This window comes from Sapajus apella, unplaced genomic scaffold (genome assembly GCF_009761245.1).
Source record: "Sapajus apella isolate SASKATOON/1434 unplaced genomic scaffold, GSC_monkey_1.0 scaffold7, whole genome shotgun sequence".
Lineage (NCBI taxonomy): Eukaryota > Metazoa > Chordata > Mammalia > Primates > Cebidae > Sapajus > Sapajus apella.
In genome coordinates, this window is record NW_022436947.1 from 13093112 (window position 1) to 13110877 (window position 17766).

The following is a 17766-nucleotide window of genomic DNA, read 5'->3' on the forward strand; positions in this document are numbered from 1 at the left end:
CAACGCGCTGGGATTACAGGTGTGAGCCACCTTGCCCGGCCTCATTTTTTTGTATTGTTAATAGAGACAGGTTCCACCACGTTGGCCAGGCTGGTCTCGAACCCCTGACCTCAGATGATCTGCCCACCTTGGGCTCCCAAAGTGCTGGGATTACAGGCGTGAGCCACAGCGTCAGGTCTGAGCCACTGTGCCCAGCCAAGGAAGAACATTTTAACAGAAGAAATGTTGGGAGACTTAGCAAAAAAAGTCATGGTGCTTAAACTGATGAACTTTACGAGTTCCTCAGAGCTATGCTTGAGTCAGAGCATAAGGTCTTAGGAAAGTGGCTATCCTCTCCAACACTCAGTTTTCCTGGCTCTCAAATGGGGATGATATGAATCATCATGCCACCTGTCGCTGTTATGTGGCTTGAAATGAGATAAAGCATGGAAAGTGCTAACTCCTTGGCTGGCATGTAGCCAACCCAATGCCTTAGCTGTTATCACCATTATTTCCAGCGGATAAATCAGGGAGGCATCATGGAGGAGGTGGTATTTGATAAGGGACCTGAGAATGGGTAGAAGTTGAGTTTGTGAAGGTGGAGGAAAGTGCAGCCCTGGCAGAGGTGGAAGAACACAGGTGGGTTTAGGAGATGGTGGCTCCCAGCTGACACCAGGGTGAGGAGGCCAGGGAGGACTTGGGCTGGGATCACAGGGGCAAGCGAGCACCAGGTAGGGAGGTGAGGCTTTTCCTTCTGCACCCTGAGGAGCAAATGTTTTCAGCCTGACTGACTGGAAGGATGGAGATGGAAACTAGGAGAGGCAGAAGGAGAGGCTTTGGAAAGAGGAGGTTGGGTGCCTGCTAATGTCCTAGTACTGGCAGGACATGCTGGTGGGCCCGTCCAGCTGCTGGTGGGCCCGTCCAGCTGCTGGTTGGAATTGGAAGTCTGCGCTCAGAGACAAAGGGCTGCAAATGTAGGACCCAGGGGCCCGCTGCAGCTGCGGCAGGAGAGCCCGGGGACAGCACGGGTTGGGGTGGAAGAAAGGCTGCAGTCAGCTGTCTGCCTCAGCTGCAAAACCTCTCTCCAGAAGCTTCCAAAGCAGTTTTGAACATTTAGGAGCTGCCACTTTCTAAGAGTTAAAAGAGAAGCAGCTGAAATGTTGACACAGCATCATTCTTTCCTCTGAGTGCTGCTGAAGCAGATCCTGGAGAGGAGAGGGGTCTCTAGGCAGGGGTGGGCTCGCAGCGGGTGGTGTGCTCCTTTGGGCCACAGCAGCCTGCACTCTGCTGTCTCCCTCATCGCCTGCTCCTCTCTGCACTCCTGGGCCACCTTCTCCACAGGCTGCCTTCCTTCTCCTTTAATCAAGGCCTGGCTGCCCCGTCTTCTACCCTCCTCCCCCGCCATGGTACCCTGGAGAAGAAATGAGAAAAACTAGAACGTGGAGCCTGTGGGGCTGCACAGATGAAATGTGGCTGGGTGTGGTGCTCAGCCTATAATCCCAGGGCTTTGAGAGGCTAAGGCAGGAGGATTGCTTGAGCCCAGGAGTTCAAGAGCAGCCTGGGCAACACTGCAAGACCTTATCTCTAAAAAAAAAAAAAAGAAATTACCTGGGTGTGGTGGCAAATACTTGTGGTCCCAGCTGCTTGGGAGGCCAAGGTGGGAGGTTTGCTTGAGCCCAGGAAGTCAAAGCTGCAATGAGTTATGATCGCACGCTGCACTCCAGCCTGGGTGGCAGAGCAAGACCCTATCTCTTAAAAACGAAAGCCGAAAAAGATAATGACACAACCACAATAAATGGGGCAGCAAGTGAGGCTTATATAATGTGCCATTCACCCTACCACAAATTCCTCTGTCTGACTCCACCTGGGTCCTCTGCGCTGGCCTCACTTTTACTCATCCTCAGATGGGTCCCACCCCCATCCCCACTTGGCAGTCGTGTGCAGGGCCCTCACCTCATCCCCTACCTCCTACCTCCCTAGGAAACTGGTGACCTCTAGACCTGAGCTCCATCACCTTCCTGCCATCATAGGGGACAAGGCAGATGGAGGCAGACCCTCCATCCTGGGAACCTCAATGTCAAGGTGGGAGCTGAGATGGGCAGAAACGTCTGCTGCTCTCTAGATCCAGGCTGGAGGGCCTCCTGAGCCAAGGTCAGGCCTGCCCATGGCCTTCTGATGACAGCAATGGGAAGAACATAGCAAGGAATGTGGGGACCACAGAGGCATTTGCTGCTGGAGCTGCTAACCTTGAGCTGGTGAAACTCCCTGCCTATCTTCCTCTGGTTGAAAGTACCAGAGGTGAGCAAGACACCCAGCACACACTTTGCTCTCTCCCTCCTTTCTCCGGCCATCCACTGTTTTGCACCTTCCTTTCTGGCAGTCTTCTGCATGCTACTGTGAAGTAAATTCAGGTAACACGGCATCTGCTGGTAATTATGGAAAAAGCTTTAGCTAGCGTGAGTCCTCTCCCTGTACACATTCTCCTGTGGGATCCCTTCCTGTTCGTCCCTCCCACCCTTCTTTCCTTCCTTTCTTCACAACTGCAAGTTGGAAGGGACTTGGGGATGAGGAAAGGACAAAGGAGGAAATAAAGACAGGGAAGTTTGGATCTTGGTTCTCCAAATTGCTCAGAATCTAGTGGAACAGACAGAAGTTTGAACAACTCATTTTAACACAACCCGGTGGAGGTTATGAGGGAAGAAGCATAGAACCCAAGGAGCAAAGAGGAAGAGGGACTCTGGGGACGGGAGGAGAGCTTTGCAAAGGAGGCAGTCTGTGAGCTGAGACCTGAAGGATGCGTTCCCCAGGGGAAAGAGGGGAAGCAGGGCATTCCAGGACAAGTTGGGGAGTGGGGGAAGGCATGGTTGGTTTGGGATAATTCAATATGGTAGAGGGGCGGAGTGTGTGAACATGGAGAGCTGGAATTTGGGGGGCTTAAGTCCATTTTTAGTAGGGACCTGCTGGGAGATCTAACTTACCCAAGACACACACACACACACACACACACACACACACCCCTTGATGGCCATGTTTGCATTTATACTCCAGCTCCCTTGGCTACAACTGCCTGAACAGTGGTAGGCAAGAGACCAGGAGGCTCTTCTCTCCTCCCTTTCCTCTTCCCTTCTTCCTCCAACCCCTGATTGGGCAATCAGCTTCTCTCTTAGGAATTTAGAATTGGGGCTGCAGGGAGCCCAGTTCATCTCTGTTGCGGGCTCAGAAACTCTGGGGTAGCCACGTTTGGCCTCATGTGCATGGAACAGCTGAGAGAGACCAGAGCCCACATAGCCACTGAGAGCCAGAGTATGGTCACTGCGTGTGCTCCGTACTAGCCTTCTTCGTGGTTCCTGGGTCCTCATGAGGCCTGGTGGCCCTCCTTGTCCTTAGCCTTCAGGGTAAGATACTCTTTTCTTATACTCACTTGGATAGCTTTCAACTTTTTTTTTTTTTGAGAAGGAGTCTTGATCTGTTGCCCAGGCTGGAGTGCAGTGGGGCAAACTTGGGCTCACTGCAACTCCTTCACCTCCCGGGCTCAAGCAATTCTTCTGCCTCAGCCTCCCGAGTATCTTCCGAGTAGCATGCGCCACCACACCAGGCTAATTTTTGTATTTTTAGTAGAGATGGGGTTTCACCATGTCAGCCAGGCTGGTCTCTTAACTCCTGACCTCAGGCAATCCACCCACCTCAGCCTCTCAAAGTGTTGGGATTATAGGTGTGAGGCACCGTGCCTGGCCTAGCTTTCAACTTTCTAAGTAGATTTTTCATTTGAGGCATAGATATATACATGTAAGAGAAATAAATGTCAAGAAATAAAGTTCACCCTTATCATGGATAATGTACTCTTGAGAGTCTCAGCTCTTTTTTCAAATGTTGATCACAATATACAATTTGGAAAACACAGAGCCAGCATGAGTGATTTTCTCTAATTTGCAACCAAAAGCCTCATTTGAAAAATTGTGTTAACATATGTAACCAGCAGACAGGGTGTGAGTACGGGGGTTATATTCTTTCTGTTCATCAGAAAGATCTGATCTCATCAGAGTTAACAGATTTCTACTCCTGTGTCAGTTCTGACTGTGTGTGTGTGTGTGTGTGTGTGTGTGTGTGTGTGTGTGTGTCAAGGTCTCACTCCGTCGCTCAGGCTGGAGTGCAGTGGTGTGATCAAGGCTCACTGCAGACCTGACTTCCAGGGCTCAAGTAATTCTCCCACCTCTCAGCCTCCTGAGTAGCTGCGACTACAAGTGTGCACCACCACATCCAGCTAATTTTTTTTTTTTAAATAGAGCTGGGGTTTCGCCATGTTGCCCAGGCTGGTCTGGAACTCCTGGGCTCTGGTGATCCACTTGCCTTTGCCTCCCAAAGTGCTGGGATTACAGGTGTGAGCCACTGTGCCCAGCCTCTGATCAATTTTTGAGGTTCCCTGGAGCTCTGTATGAGAGGGATCTGAAGCTCCAGCGAGACTCAGAGGGAGAGGGTTCCCTGATTAATTTATGACACCTGTACCTGTTCTAGCATCTACCATGGGCCTGGAACATAGCAGGGCTTCATTAAATATTTGTTGCTTGAATAAATGAAAGAGTTCCTATTTTCGATCTGCATTGGCTAACCAGGGTAACCTACCTCCTGAATGGTTCACTTGCTCCCATCTTAAAGTCACATCCTAGAATTCACTTTTGCCCAGCAGGAATTCTTATGTAGTTGTCTTAATAAAGACAGAAAATGCTTTGGTGTCCGGGTCTCCCTTTCTTGCGGACCTTGGTCTGCTTCCTGCACTTCCTATGCGTCCTCTAGCACCCAGGTGGGCCCTGATTCCCTTCAGCTTCCTAAGCTCTGCTTCATCTTGACTGCCATCCCGGGGCACTCCCTCCCGCGGACCCATTCATGAGCCTGGCTCCTGCCCCTGCACTCTGGGATCCCTGCCCTTTTTAGAGACCCCTCCTCTGCCCTCCCCTCTTCTCCACGTTTTCTCTTCTCTTCCTTGGCAAGCGCCCAGCCTGGAGCATCCCAGAGCAAATGCAATATACACCCAGATGGAGACTGAATCTCCTATAGTATTAGTGAATTGTTGGTATGGGCATTGATTATAGATTCCATTCCAGAGAGCTAACAAACTGAGCAAAAAGGACGGCAGCATGCTGTCTGCTAAGCAACAAGGCACACTGGCTGTCACACATGGAATAAGCGCAAAGGTGTCTGTGGGCCTAGACACCAAGTGCGTTGTTTTTAAGCTGAAACACCCTCTCTGTTTCTCTGAGATAAGTGTGTGGACAAAGAGGAATTTCAAGGCTCTCTGCCAACCGGCCAGAACAGAGCTGCGGCTGCCAGACTCCTACCCTGGTGGGGATGGGGTAACTGACTGCCGAAGAATTTGGCTCAATTTTCCTTTAAATCATACCAGTGCTGTTCACAGATGCACAAGACATAAGCACTCTATCTTCCTGGAGCCCCTCTTCTCTCTTTGGCTCCCATGCCCTTGTTGACATCTAGGCAGGGGTGGTACATTGAGTCAGGCTCTGTGGCGGCCACCTCTGTGCCCTGCATGGGCCACTCAGACATGTGAGGCATCTGCCTGGGGCCTGACAGGCAGGAATTCATTGCAACTTCCCTGGCTCTGTCCTTGGCACTTGGAGCCATTTCCTGAAATGGAGGGGGAGGAAAATATTTCCCCAAATACCAAGAAGAGTTATTTTGGGTATAAGATGTACAAAATATGAGGAGGACGCTCCTTTAACCAACATGGAAATATTCCCCTCAGCCCAATGTCCACAACTGCTTGGGAAGGGAAAGAATCTAAAAGCGTCCACTGTTTCTCTCTTGCCTTGTCTCCCTACCTGAGAGAGAAATGATCAGCATGGCCTTCCTGTTGCTAAGGGCGTTAGAACAGGAGCACCCACGTTTCTAGATGCCTCCAAGTTTGGTTCTGCAGACAATCCTAATGGAAAAGAGATTGGGAACACTCCCCAGTTTCAGCTGCCCATGGCCCACCTAGAATCCTACAGAACAAACGCAACTCTGGCTGCCAGAGGTCATTCCTGCCCTGCAAAGGAAGAGAGCTTGTGCCCCTGGAATGGCACCACCAAGTCTCTGCTCTTCACCCACCTCCCTAAAGATCAACCTTCCAACAGAAGTTAATCACCTCTTTGAAGCTACTATTCTGAAATGACAGCCAGCCTGTCACTTGGTCCAGTTGTCTCACTTGGACCTAACTCTATTTAAGGAGTCCTTTCCCAAAAGCACCACCATTTAATCTATAGAAACAAGGCGACGGCACTCACACTGAAATCCAAACCAAGACAAGGAAGGCTATAGGTGAGCCAGATGGGCCAACAGCGCATATTGAGCAGTCCTGGCTTATTCTCTTATAATCAGTTCTGTCCCCAGCGACACCTCATTGTATCCATTGCAAAGAAGGCAATTTGCATGGTTTGAGGCCAGATCTGGTGGGACCCTGCACAATTTCTCTGGAAGATTTTGAGTCTTCCTGACACTTGATTTCCCCCACCTCTACTCATCCTTGCCATTCCCCTAGGCATTGGCCTTATACAGCCCCTCCCATTCAGAGGTCAGGGACTTCCCTGGAAAATGAAGCCTGATTCTTACCTGCAGAGCAAGGCAATGTCTAGACCTGAGACTGATCACTTCCATCTGCGTCCCTCCAACCCCCAACTTAATCTCCTTCAGTTGGGGGTGGGTATACCCTGAACATTGGGGATGTTCCCAAGGCAATTTCCAAGGCATCTCAGCTCTGCCAATGCCATGAGGTTGGTGGGTCTGACAGTCTCCCAGGACCTGGCATGTTCTGCAAGGTCGGAGTCCTGCCTTCTGGGCACCGGCACAGCCCAGCAGCAAATCCAACTCTCCCTGGTTCCCGGGAGCTTCTCTCTGGTTAGAACTCGGTGCAAAGTTATCATAGTCCAGAACTAAGCCATCGCCCTGCCTCCTGCCTGCTTCAGTTTTCCTGGGGTCCAGAGTGGGGTGGGGCGCTGTGGCCTGCCAAGAAAGACCAGCAGAGAAGGAGGAAGGGGCGCGCCAGGGCCTTACCTTGCAACAGCTGGCGCCGCGATTCCTACGGGGCTCCATGCCTGCCCGCCCCTCTTATAGCAGCCGAATCACAACTTGCGCAACGGTCCCGCAGGCCCTGGCGCACCCCAAGTGCCAGCTCCAGCCCCACCCCGCCCCGCAGGGCAGCGTCCTGCCAGGCGGCTGCGAGCTCCGGTCCCGCAGTGCGCGCCTCGCAGAGTCTCAAGGGAGGGCCTAGGCGCACCCGGAGCCACGCACACACCCTTGGGCATCTCCCAAAAATTTGGGTGTGGCTGGCATGAGCGAGAAATCCTCGATGTCCCGCCAGGGGCTCCGGCGCAGCTATGGCGCAAGGATCTGCCTCTCGGGAAGGTGCTTCAAGCCCCGCGTGGAGCGGTCAGGGCGGGGAGGCTGTGACAGGCTCTGCGGAGCCGGCTGGGGTATCCGGCGGCGCCCTCGCTGGCCCGGGCGCGGCTTCGAGGCGGCGGGGCAAGCCGGACTCGGCCGGCCGCTGCCCACGCGGCGCTCAGCCCCGACAGCCCTGGATGTCCCGGAAGCCCGGGGTTAGAGGGAGCTGCACGCCCTGCGCCAGGTCCGCGCACCCGGAATGGGGGACTGGGGGTTCTGCCGTTCCACTCCTTCTCTAGCTCGCGGAGAATCCAGTTCCAAGGCCCAGGGCGAGTTGTCTCTGAGGGCTGGCACACCAGGGAGTGCGCGCTCTCTGCAGGGCTCCAGGCGAGCACTAGGGCCTTTGGGGACGCTCTGGAAGCACTGTGGGTCTCCATTCTCAACCCTGTATTTCCTATGTACAAAGTGGGGGTGAGGGTGGTGGTCCCAGACGTAGCCTTGTTTTCCTCATCACAGCCTGTGAGAGGGTGGTTTTATCCTCGGGCTTCAGGGATGGGAAACAAAGGTCCAGGGAGGTTAAATGGGACTTCCCTTAGAATCCTCAGCTGCTGAGGAATAGTGGTGGGCTAGGAACCCAGGCCTCTTCTGGTCCCCATCGCGAAGAGAAGCTCTAAAAACAAACCACTCTGTTAAGAATCAACCCAGCCGGGCCCGGCGGCTCACGCCTGTAATCTCAGCACTTTGGGAGGCCGAGGGGGGTGGATCACCTGAGGTCAGGAGTTTGAGACCAGCCTGGCCAACATGGTGTAACCCTGTCTCTACTAAAAATACAAAACATTAGCTGGGCATGGTGGCGCATGCCTTTAGTCCCAGCTACTCAGGAGGCTGAGGCAGGAGAATTGCCTGAACTCAGGAAGCGGAGGTTGAGGTGAGCTGAGATCGCGCCATTGCACTCCAGCCTGGGTAACAGAAGAAAACCCCGTCTCAAAAAAAAAAAAAAAAAAGAGTCAACCCATCATATAAAGCAGGGAACTGCAAATGATGCCGGTGAACCAGGCAAAAGAAGAGACCGGACGCAGTGGCTCATGCTTGTAATCTCAGCACTTAGGGAGACTGAGGTGGGAGGATCAGTTGAGGCCAGGACTTTGCGACCAGCCTGGGCAACCTAGTGAAACCCTGTCTCTATAAAAAAAAAAAAAAAAAAAAAAAAAAAAGCCTGGTGCGTGGTGTGCGCCGGTGGTCCTAGCTACTTGGGAGGCTGAGGTGGGAGGATCGCTTGTGCCCAGGAGTTTGAGGCTGCAGTGAGCCATGATCGTGCCACTGTGCTCCAGCCTGGGTGAAAGAACTGTACCCTGTCTCTTAAAAATAAAAAATTAAGGCCTGATACAGTGGCTCACGCCACTAATAAACATCTGTGGAATAAATACCCCACTAAATACATCATGTTAAGCCATTACCAATAGGCCAGGGTGAAGACTACAGCTTGACAAAACGAAGCAGCGCCAGGGGCCAGGCCGCCTAGCAGTGTGAGATGGATGCACTGCCCATCCTGAGCTCCACAGCTTCCGCGGGACACATCCACACTTTCCACCCCTTGGTCCTCTTGGGTCTAACCTATTTCTCGACGTACTCTAGCTCTGCCTGATAGTTTTGAACATTAACAAATGATCCACTGTGTCTGTTCAACTCCCCCCCAAAGCTGATTTTCTTGGTTGATTCTGGGTCAAGTTTTCAGCTTCCAACAGGCTTTGAAGTACGGTGGGGAAGATGGACACCTCTCAGTGCTGACTTATTCACATCTCTTTCTTGAACAGTGGCTGCTCCTTATGGTGGAGGACTGCAGGGGTCCCCATTTTCTAAAGGCTCAGCTTATGGAAACATAAGGTTACTAGGCACGTTAGATTTGCCTTCAGTCCTCCCAGGCTGGGTCTGTTCACTTGATGAGTAGGGCACTGGGCTAAGCAGGAGAGGGTTTTGAGTTCATCTCTGGGTGGGTCTTTCAGGTTTGCTGTGTGTGTCAGTTCCACAGGCAGTGACTGACTGCTAGCACTGGTAGGCATTATGAAAATGAGAAAGCCAGGGGTTTTATCTTTAGGATGTAGACTGGTGCAGGGCACACTCTAGTCCTGGCCAGTCTTGCAAGGGTGTATGTGTGCATGAGCAGAGGAGGAAGAGGGTGAGGGAACCAAGTGGTCTTTTAGATGGACAAATGGTCCCGGCTTCCTCCAGCCAGACACTGCCAGTGCTCCAAGCCGGCCACTCTCATGCCTGGGAAGGATTCCATGCTGGTTATGTCACCTTGAATTCTCTTTCTCCTCTTGCCTCGTGTCTTTTCCTTATCTTTTTTCACCTATCCCCTCTCCCTCTTCCACTATAGACCTCCTTAAACAAAATAATGAAAAATAAGTAAACCACAGATTTTAGCGGATGTTTTCTTACCTCCATCAGGACGTCAGTGGCAGTATCTGGGAAGTTTCAAAAGGTGGTTTTCATAGTGTCTCTTCCTCCAGTCAACAAATACACAGTCTTATATATTTGTGAGCTACATAACACACTATTCGTAAAACTTAGTGGCTTAACCCAAGACTATTTACTTAGCTCATAATTCTGTGGGTCCAGCAATATGGCCTGACTCATGCCTATGGTGGCTGGCTGGCTATCAGCTGAGATGATGATGGTAACTGGTCTGGCCTGGACTTGTTTACATGGTGACAGCCTCTGGATTCTCAAGAGCAGCAAAAGATGGAAAACTCAACTTGCCAGCACTTTTCAAGTCTCTGCTAACACCCTGTTTGCTCTTTTTTTTGTTGACCAAAGCAAGTCACATGGCCAAACCCAGAGTAACTGGGAGGAGATTGCCCAACCCAGCAATAGAGGGAAGCACCACCAGATTGGGACCTTGCTGTAATCAGCCCATCACGGGAAAGGGTGTCACACCGAACTCATGACAAACTTAGCCAGCAGCAAGCATCAGCACAGGTGGCTAAGTGGCTACACAGAGAAAAAGGCAACTCTACAAGGGCAGGAAAGGACACAGAGGGACCAGGTCAGCTGGAAGGGAGCTTCGGGGAGTGAGAGATAAAATCCTTGCAAAGAAAGGTAACGAGGGACTGGGTCTTGAAAGGCCTTTGTAGACAGTGGAAGCCATTAAAGGCACCGGAGGACATACATGTGATCGAGTCACCATTTTGGAAGATTCAAATGGCAGAGACACACAGGGAGGATTGCAAGGAATAAAACAAGGATTGCAAGAAATGCAGGAGGGATTGCAAGAAATAAAAATCGAGGTAACAAGTTATTAAAAATTACTTAGTCACCTGTTTGTTCATGCATTCATTCATTGAACCAAGAGGCATACATTGAGGGCATACTATGCACTGGGTACTGTGCTAGATCCTGGAGATTCCAAAATGAGAACGGTACATCCCTGGACCTCAGCAGTGGTTCTGGAGCATGAGTGAAGGGTAGTGGGGAGACAGAAAAGACAGATCCAAAAGAAATTTTGAAGGAAAGAACACCAACCCTGTTAACTCTAGCGGTCATATTTCCACACACTTTCCCACCTACAGCTCAATGCAGCTGGTAGAGACACAGAAGTAGTGGGTGGGATGAAGATGCTTCTTGTGAATGTGGTTGCTGAGGACATGTGGCCACTGGTGTTCAGCAGTTAACTGGGGCTGCAGTCCAGGTAAGGGACCAAGGATAGAATCATGCCCCAGGCACCCTCTGCAAGGACACAAAAGATGACTTCTTATGAAATCAGGGTTGTGAGGCCCGGTAGTCTTAGGCCAGTGAAACATTTTGTAATCCGCAAGGTTTAGAGCAGATCAATACACAGTAAAGGGTGTGGAAAGGACAGAGTAGGGATGGGAATTTGCTGGTGTGAAGATCACAAAGAGCTCGGTGGAAGCCACATGAGATAGAGGCCACATTGGAGCTTAGCAGCCCATATATGTCTGGGGAAAGGGTCCTGCAAGGGCCAGAGCAAGAACAATGACTTTTCCCTCCCTGTAATTATTTAATTGCCCAAATAATCATGTGCATTGCAGAAAATTAGAAAAGGCAGCGAAGCAAAGCCATGAGAAAAAGTCATCCCTCATCACACCATGCTGAGATAACCCCTCTTAGTATGTTTGCACTGATCTGCCCGACTTGGTAACAGCCTCTTACATCCTCGGTTGGAAGCCAGCCTGGAAACCCTGAAGAAACAAATGACAGCCAAGAGGTTGATGGCAACCAGCTCTCTCTCTGGGCTGCATGCTCTTTCTCTCACTTGGTTGGTCTTTCCCCTTGGAGTGGAAGGACTCGAGCCATGATCCTTTGTAGAGCTGGACCCTGCCCAGGTGCCCAGGGCTGCACAGGCATTTGGAGAGATGTTCTGGAGAAGCAGCAAGAAGCTTGAGCCCTGCAGAAAGCTGTGATCTGACACATCCCGAGGCTTCCCAGCTCTCCAGCCCTACATTTGTCCCTAAAGAGGTGTTTTGCCAGACTACTTGTATAAGTACCTGTAGATAAGCCTCTAGCAGTAACATTATGGCTCAGTAGGATTCACCACTTGCTCCTGCAGCTGGAAAGGAGGGGGGCTTTGGAACTTCAAGTCCCTGGAAAGGCGCTGTGCACTCAGTGCTCAGCTGGGCCCTGGGTGGTCCTGTGGAAGTGAAAGTCATAGTTCATGCCCTCGAGGAATCCATAGTTCTCCAGCAAAAATTTGGAAACAACTCACAATCACTGTGGAAATGTGGCTGTGTTAGCCACTGCCTGCTGGGGGCTGCATGGCATGGCATCTCCTGGGCTGACCCTGGAGCTGCACTGCCTGGGGTGGGTTGAATCCTGGCTCTGCGTGGGACTTTGGGTAATTGCTTGTGCTCCCTCTGCCTCTGTTGCCTCGTTTGTCATAAAAGCATCACAGCACCCCCTCATAGTGTTGTTGTGGGGATCATTTGGGTTATTGCAAATAAAGCACTCTGCAAGTGTTCATTATGAATGAGAGCAGGGGCTTTTGAAGCACATGACAGAGTGGCGTTGGTCTGGAAGGCTGCCTGAAGAAGGTGCCTGCTTTGCATGGGCTAAGCAGTCCAGCGGGGGAAGGAGTTCAAATGTGCCTGCTCAGCTGGGTGGAACGCAATGACCAGAATAATCTATCCATCCTGCTTTTACACAGCCATTGGGCCTGAGGTCTGGTTCGTCCCGTTATGGTCTGTAATGGAGCCGAGGAGTCAGAGGGTCTGATTGCCCAGGGCTGGGGTAGCTTGTTGCATAACCAGGGTTGCTGTATGGCAATTTGCAGAGGACGGCATGGCTGAGCAGTGTGTCCCAGCAGCCAGGAGCTCAGGGAGACTCTCCTGGCCTAGACAGTGCAGCTCCCCAGCACCCAGCACCCAGCTCCTACCCGCATGTGCTTCAGATGGGAATCACTGTCCTGTGCCAGGAGATGTCATTTTCAAAAAACAGAGTATCTTTTATTCTGGTTAAACAAATAATGAACATCGTAGAAAACATCCAGAGAAGATAATTCAAATTTCTTATTAATCCACTACCCTGAAATCGTGAATGTTTTATATTTTTTAACACATGACTTTTCTCTCTCTCTTTCATCCCTATATTTGTGTACTTTTTGCTATCAGAAATAGGATCATGCAGTACACACTATTTTGCAAATGCCTTAAGTTTCTTTTCATGGCATTAAATATTCTTCCATGGTGTAATTCACAACTGCTGCATTGTGTGAATATGCCATAAATTATTTAGCCAAACTCTATGGTTGAAAATTTAGATAATTTTCAACGATTCTTTTCCCTTTTTAAAATAAGGCTTTCATGCATAATCTTGCAGATAAATCTCTGCAAATACTCATGCTTATTTCCTTAGGATCATTTCTAAAAGCTGGGTTCTTGGTTCTGGCATGCAAATTTTTATGGCCCTGGTTGCCCACTGCAAGAGCTCTCTGATGAGACCCTGAGGGATGGCTTTCCTGCTCGATGGCCTGGGAAGGCACTGCCTGGCAGGAAACTGGGCAGAACTCTTCAAGCACTTTGGAAATTCCTCCAGTACTCAAGTGGAACAAAGAATGGGGGAGAAAGTAGAGTCAGCTAATGTGAAGCCAGGAAGCTTAGCTGCCTTTTGGAGAGTCAGGGAACCTAAGGATTGCTGGTGGAACCCTGTGAATAATTTCACTGAGGTGAATGAGGTGCTTCAAAGAGGGAGAATCCAGAAAGGACAGACTCTTTTCAGCTCAAAAACCTGCCTGTAGGCCAGGCTAGATGGCTCACACCTGCCATCCCAGCACTTTGCGAGGCTGAGGCAGGAGGATTGATTGAGCCCAGGAGTTTGAGACCAGCCTGGGCAATATAGTGAGACCTGGTCTCTACAAAAAGAAAAATAGCTGGGTACCATACCCAGCTACCTGGGAGGCTGAAGTGGGAGGATCGCTTGACCCTGGGACTTCAAGGCTGCAGTGAGCTGTGATCTTGCCATTGCACTCTAGCCTGGGCAAGAGGGAGTGGGAGACCCTTTCTCAAAACAAACAAACAACATCTGCTTATAACTTTCAAGGGAGCCCTAGGTTTGCCCATACTTTTGGGCTGTGATCTGTCTCTCTCAGTAGGCTGAGCTCCCTGAGGGCAGGAATGTGCCCATTCTTCATCTCTGCACACCACATCCAGCCCAATGATGAAAAATAATTGCTGAGCTGACAGGACAAACATCACTCCAAGTCATAGCCCCTGCATCTCTTCCTCCTGCATTTTCAGACCAAGGCTCCAGGCATCTTATTGCCAGGCTAAGCGTACATTGGAGCATCTTTTCCAGAGGACACTTGAGCAATGTGCAGCAAAGACCTTAAAACAAGCATACTCCTTGACCAGCTATTTCACCTCTCCCAAAAATAATCCAAGATCTCCAGGAACTACCTCCTGCTTCCTTACATTCTGGGCCTTGGCATTCTTGACATTAGGAGAAGGATATCACCTGCCCCATTACCCATACCCTGCTCCTCCTTGATGCACAGTTAAAATACTCTCTCCTCTAGCTAGCTTGCCCCGACTCCCAGACAGACCTCTTCTTTACTGTGTGTTAGAGTTAGTTACGTGCTTGACTTGTCTGACTTCCAAATCTCAATCTATTTGAGGGCAGGGAGGCAGAATCTGTAGCTATTTTATCTTTATCCCTCTCTGCACCTGGCTGGGTGAAGAAGCAATAGTGGGTTCAGAAAGTTTAATGAACGGGCACACTTAAAGAAAGCCTCTCGGTCACACCCTGCAGGACTGTGAAACTGCATCCTCTGCCTACTGACAGTGACATCAGGAATGAGATATACAATTGCACAGTCTTCATAGCAGCAACAGGATTTTCCACCCCACTTTTCAGAATCACAGTCTAAAATTTAGTGGAGCAAATGGAGGCTGGAAGGAGTGAGGAGTGTTAGCCAAACACACACAGATGCTCTAGAATCCATGTGATCTGATAGTAAGTTCCAGGCTTAGTTCCTGAACTAACTCGCTTTTTATTTATTTTGTAATACATATGTGATTATTTCTAAGATAAAGTAATGTGTTCTTTACAATAAGATCTAGCATGCAGAATTTTCATTTTTTGAGCTTTTTTTTTTTTTTTGAGACGGAGTTTTGCACTTGTCACCCAGGCTGGAGTGCAATGACGTGATCTCAGCTCACTGCTACCTCTGCCTCCTGGGTTCAAGTGATTCTCCTGCCTCAGCCTCCCGAGTAGCTGGGATTACAGGCACCCACCACCACGCCCAGCTAATTTTCATATTTCTAGTAGACACGAGATTTCACCAGGGTGGCCAGGCTAGTCTCCAACTCCCGACCTCAGATGATCCACTCACTTTGGCTTCCCAAAGTGCTGGGATTACAGGCCTGAGCCACCATGCCCAGCCATTTTTTTTTAAGGGGTCTCTCTCTGTCACCCAGGCTGGAGTGCAGTGGCAAGATCACAGTTCACTGACTCCTCAACCTCCCAGGCTCAGTCACTTCTCCCACCTTGGCCTCCCAAATGGCTAGGACCATAGGTGTATGTCACCACACCTAGCTAATTTATTTATTTATTTTTGGTAGAGATGGGGGGATCTCCCTATTTTGCCCTGGTGGTCTTGAACTCCTGGGCTCAAGCAGTCCTCTTGCCTTGGCCTTTTAAAGTGCTGGGATTATAGGCGCAAACCTCCGTGCCTGGCCAAAGGCTATAAATATGTGCAGAGTTCCTATGAAACTCCCTGAGATTCACGGAAGATTTAATTAAGTACAATTTGATTCAGAAGAGCCAGGCTCCTGAAACAGGATTTTATGAGAGATGGAAAAGAAGCACAGTCCTGACACTTGTCAAAGACTGGGAGGACAGGCTGGCCCTGGCACCTTCTTTCCCATATCCCCAAAAGCAGCACCTTTTTGTTGGTAAGAACTGAATTCTTATCGGTAACGTAGTTAATTATTGATGGTAAATGGCCACTTTCTGACAAGGAGAATACTGAGAGAACCACCCCAGGCCATGCTGGTGGAGGACGCCAGCTGCAGTCAAACCTGCATGGGGGGTTGCACCACTCCAATGTTGAAAATGAGAAAATGGAGGCTCAGAGAGGTGAATTAACCTGCCTACAGTCGCCCAGCAGAGCCCAGACTCTAGGTCTAATCAGTCTGACTGAGAAGTCAGGGTTCTTTCCCCTGTCCCAGTGGGTCTCACTCTGGCTACCCACTAGAGGCTTCTGGTGCCCAGGTCTCAGCCCAGCCCAATAAAACTAGAATCGCTGGGCTTTGTGACAGGCGTTCAAATTTTTTTTTAAGACAGTGTCTTACTCTGTCACCCAAGCTGAAGTACAGCGGCTTGGTCACCGCTCACTGCAGCCTCAACTGCCTGGTCTCAGGTGATCCTCCCACCTCAGCCTCCCATGCCACCACCCTCAGCTAATTTTTTGTATTTTGTGTAGAGATGGGGTTTTACTGTGTTGTTCAGCCTAGTCTTGAACTCCTGGGTTCAAGGGAGCTACCCACCTCAGCTTCCCAAAGTGCTGGGATTACAGGCATGAGCCACCACGCCGGGCCGGCATTCATATTTTTAAAAAGCTCTCTTGGTGCTGTAATGAGCACCTAGGGTTGGGAGGCCTTTACCTCTAGGCTGTGAACTCACAGAGAGCGCTGACTGACAGATATGATAGAGACTCCCATCCCGGGAGCTATTAAGACAGATGCTGCCCTGTGCGCCACCGCACCTCAATTAAGACAGAAGCACTGGGGCTGGGATCTGCACGTTCACATATATACTTTTAAGCTCCTCTGGTGTTTCTGAAGTGCAGCCGGTGTTGAGAATTAGAGTTCAAAGGCTTAAATCAAATTGCCTCTTCAGGCCTTCCCCTTAAGCCGCCAACTAGCCCCCAGCCTGACTAGGGCAGAGCCTGGGGTCCCATTTAAGCTGTGGGGAGTGAGAATGGAGGAGAAAAATAATCAATGTTCGACAATCCAGTATGCAAAGATGTCATCAAATGCTCGAAAAGAACATCTGATCTCAAGTCAACTGAGTGGCTCCCAGCCAGTTTGTTGGTAAATTTACGTGACATCATGTTCCTTCACAGAAAAAGCAAAACACACTTTAGTCTTTGCTTAGGAAAGTGATTTTTTAAAATGTCATGAATAGGGTCCAGATGAATGAGGTTCACTTCGGGAACAAAGGGGACTCGGCAGACAGGTAGAGAATGGAATCTCACTGTGCGTCTATTACGCACGGCCTCTGTATGCGAAGTAGGTGAGAACTGCTGAAAGGCAAAACAGAAGCGTACCAGTCCATGCAAAAAAGAGAACAGGTGAACCCAGGGCAAGGGAGCCCAGGAAGGAAGCCCAGAGAGGGGCTGGGGGCTGGGGAAGTGGGGGAACTGTCTAGGATGGATGGAGCCTGTTTCTTGCGGATGATGCCAAGGCTCCGCTATCCCAGCAGCATCTGACCTTGGCAGGGCCTGCATGTCCCTCCTCTCTCCTCCCTCCCCTGCTGGTGGTGCTGCCTCAGCCTCCCTCCTCCTGAAGGGCCTGGGTATCCTCTCTTTAGGAGAGCAGGAGAATTGCTGGGAAACTATAATTAAAAACAAAATCTCCTCGCAACCCGGAAAACCTCTCCATAAAGGTGGAAGCAAAAGAAAACAGTTTTATTATTGCACAAGTGCAAGCATTCAACCAGAATGTGACACGCACGCCAGGCAATCTGCGAAGAGATTGCAAAGGCAGAAAGGAGGCCTACCTTCTGACCAGCCAAACAGCTCCAAGCTGCTACATACGTGTTCTCACATTAAACAATAACTAGTTTTCAGGGGACGAGTTCTATTTGTCATACATAGTTCATCCTAAAGTCTCCTGGTTATTGGGGTGGCCATCTTTGTTTGCTAATTCCCTTTACCCAAAGGAAAAATAATAAATTTATTTCTTT

General features: G+C 50.1%; 1 protein-coding gene across 4 annotated transcripts in view; it reads right to left on the bottom strand.

Moving 5' to 3' along the window:
• LEP (leptin) overlaps positions 1-17766 on the bottom strand; it is a 36583-nt gene that overhangs the window by 8955 nt on the left and 9862 nt on the right. Inside the window, exon 1 of one of the 4 annotated variants that reach the window (XM_032276076.1) lies at positions 9787-10062. The exons of 1 other annotated variant lie outside the window; for it this stretch is intronic. The gene's annotated coding sequence lies outside the window, so the exon portion shown is untranslated. Of the gene's footprint in view, positions 1-7020; positions 7128-9786; positions 10063-17766 lie in introns of those variants that run through there. 2 more of the 4 variants (XM_032276074.1, XM_032276075.1) reach the window with 2 other exon arrangements.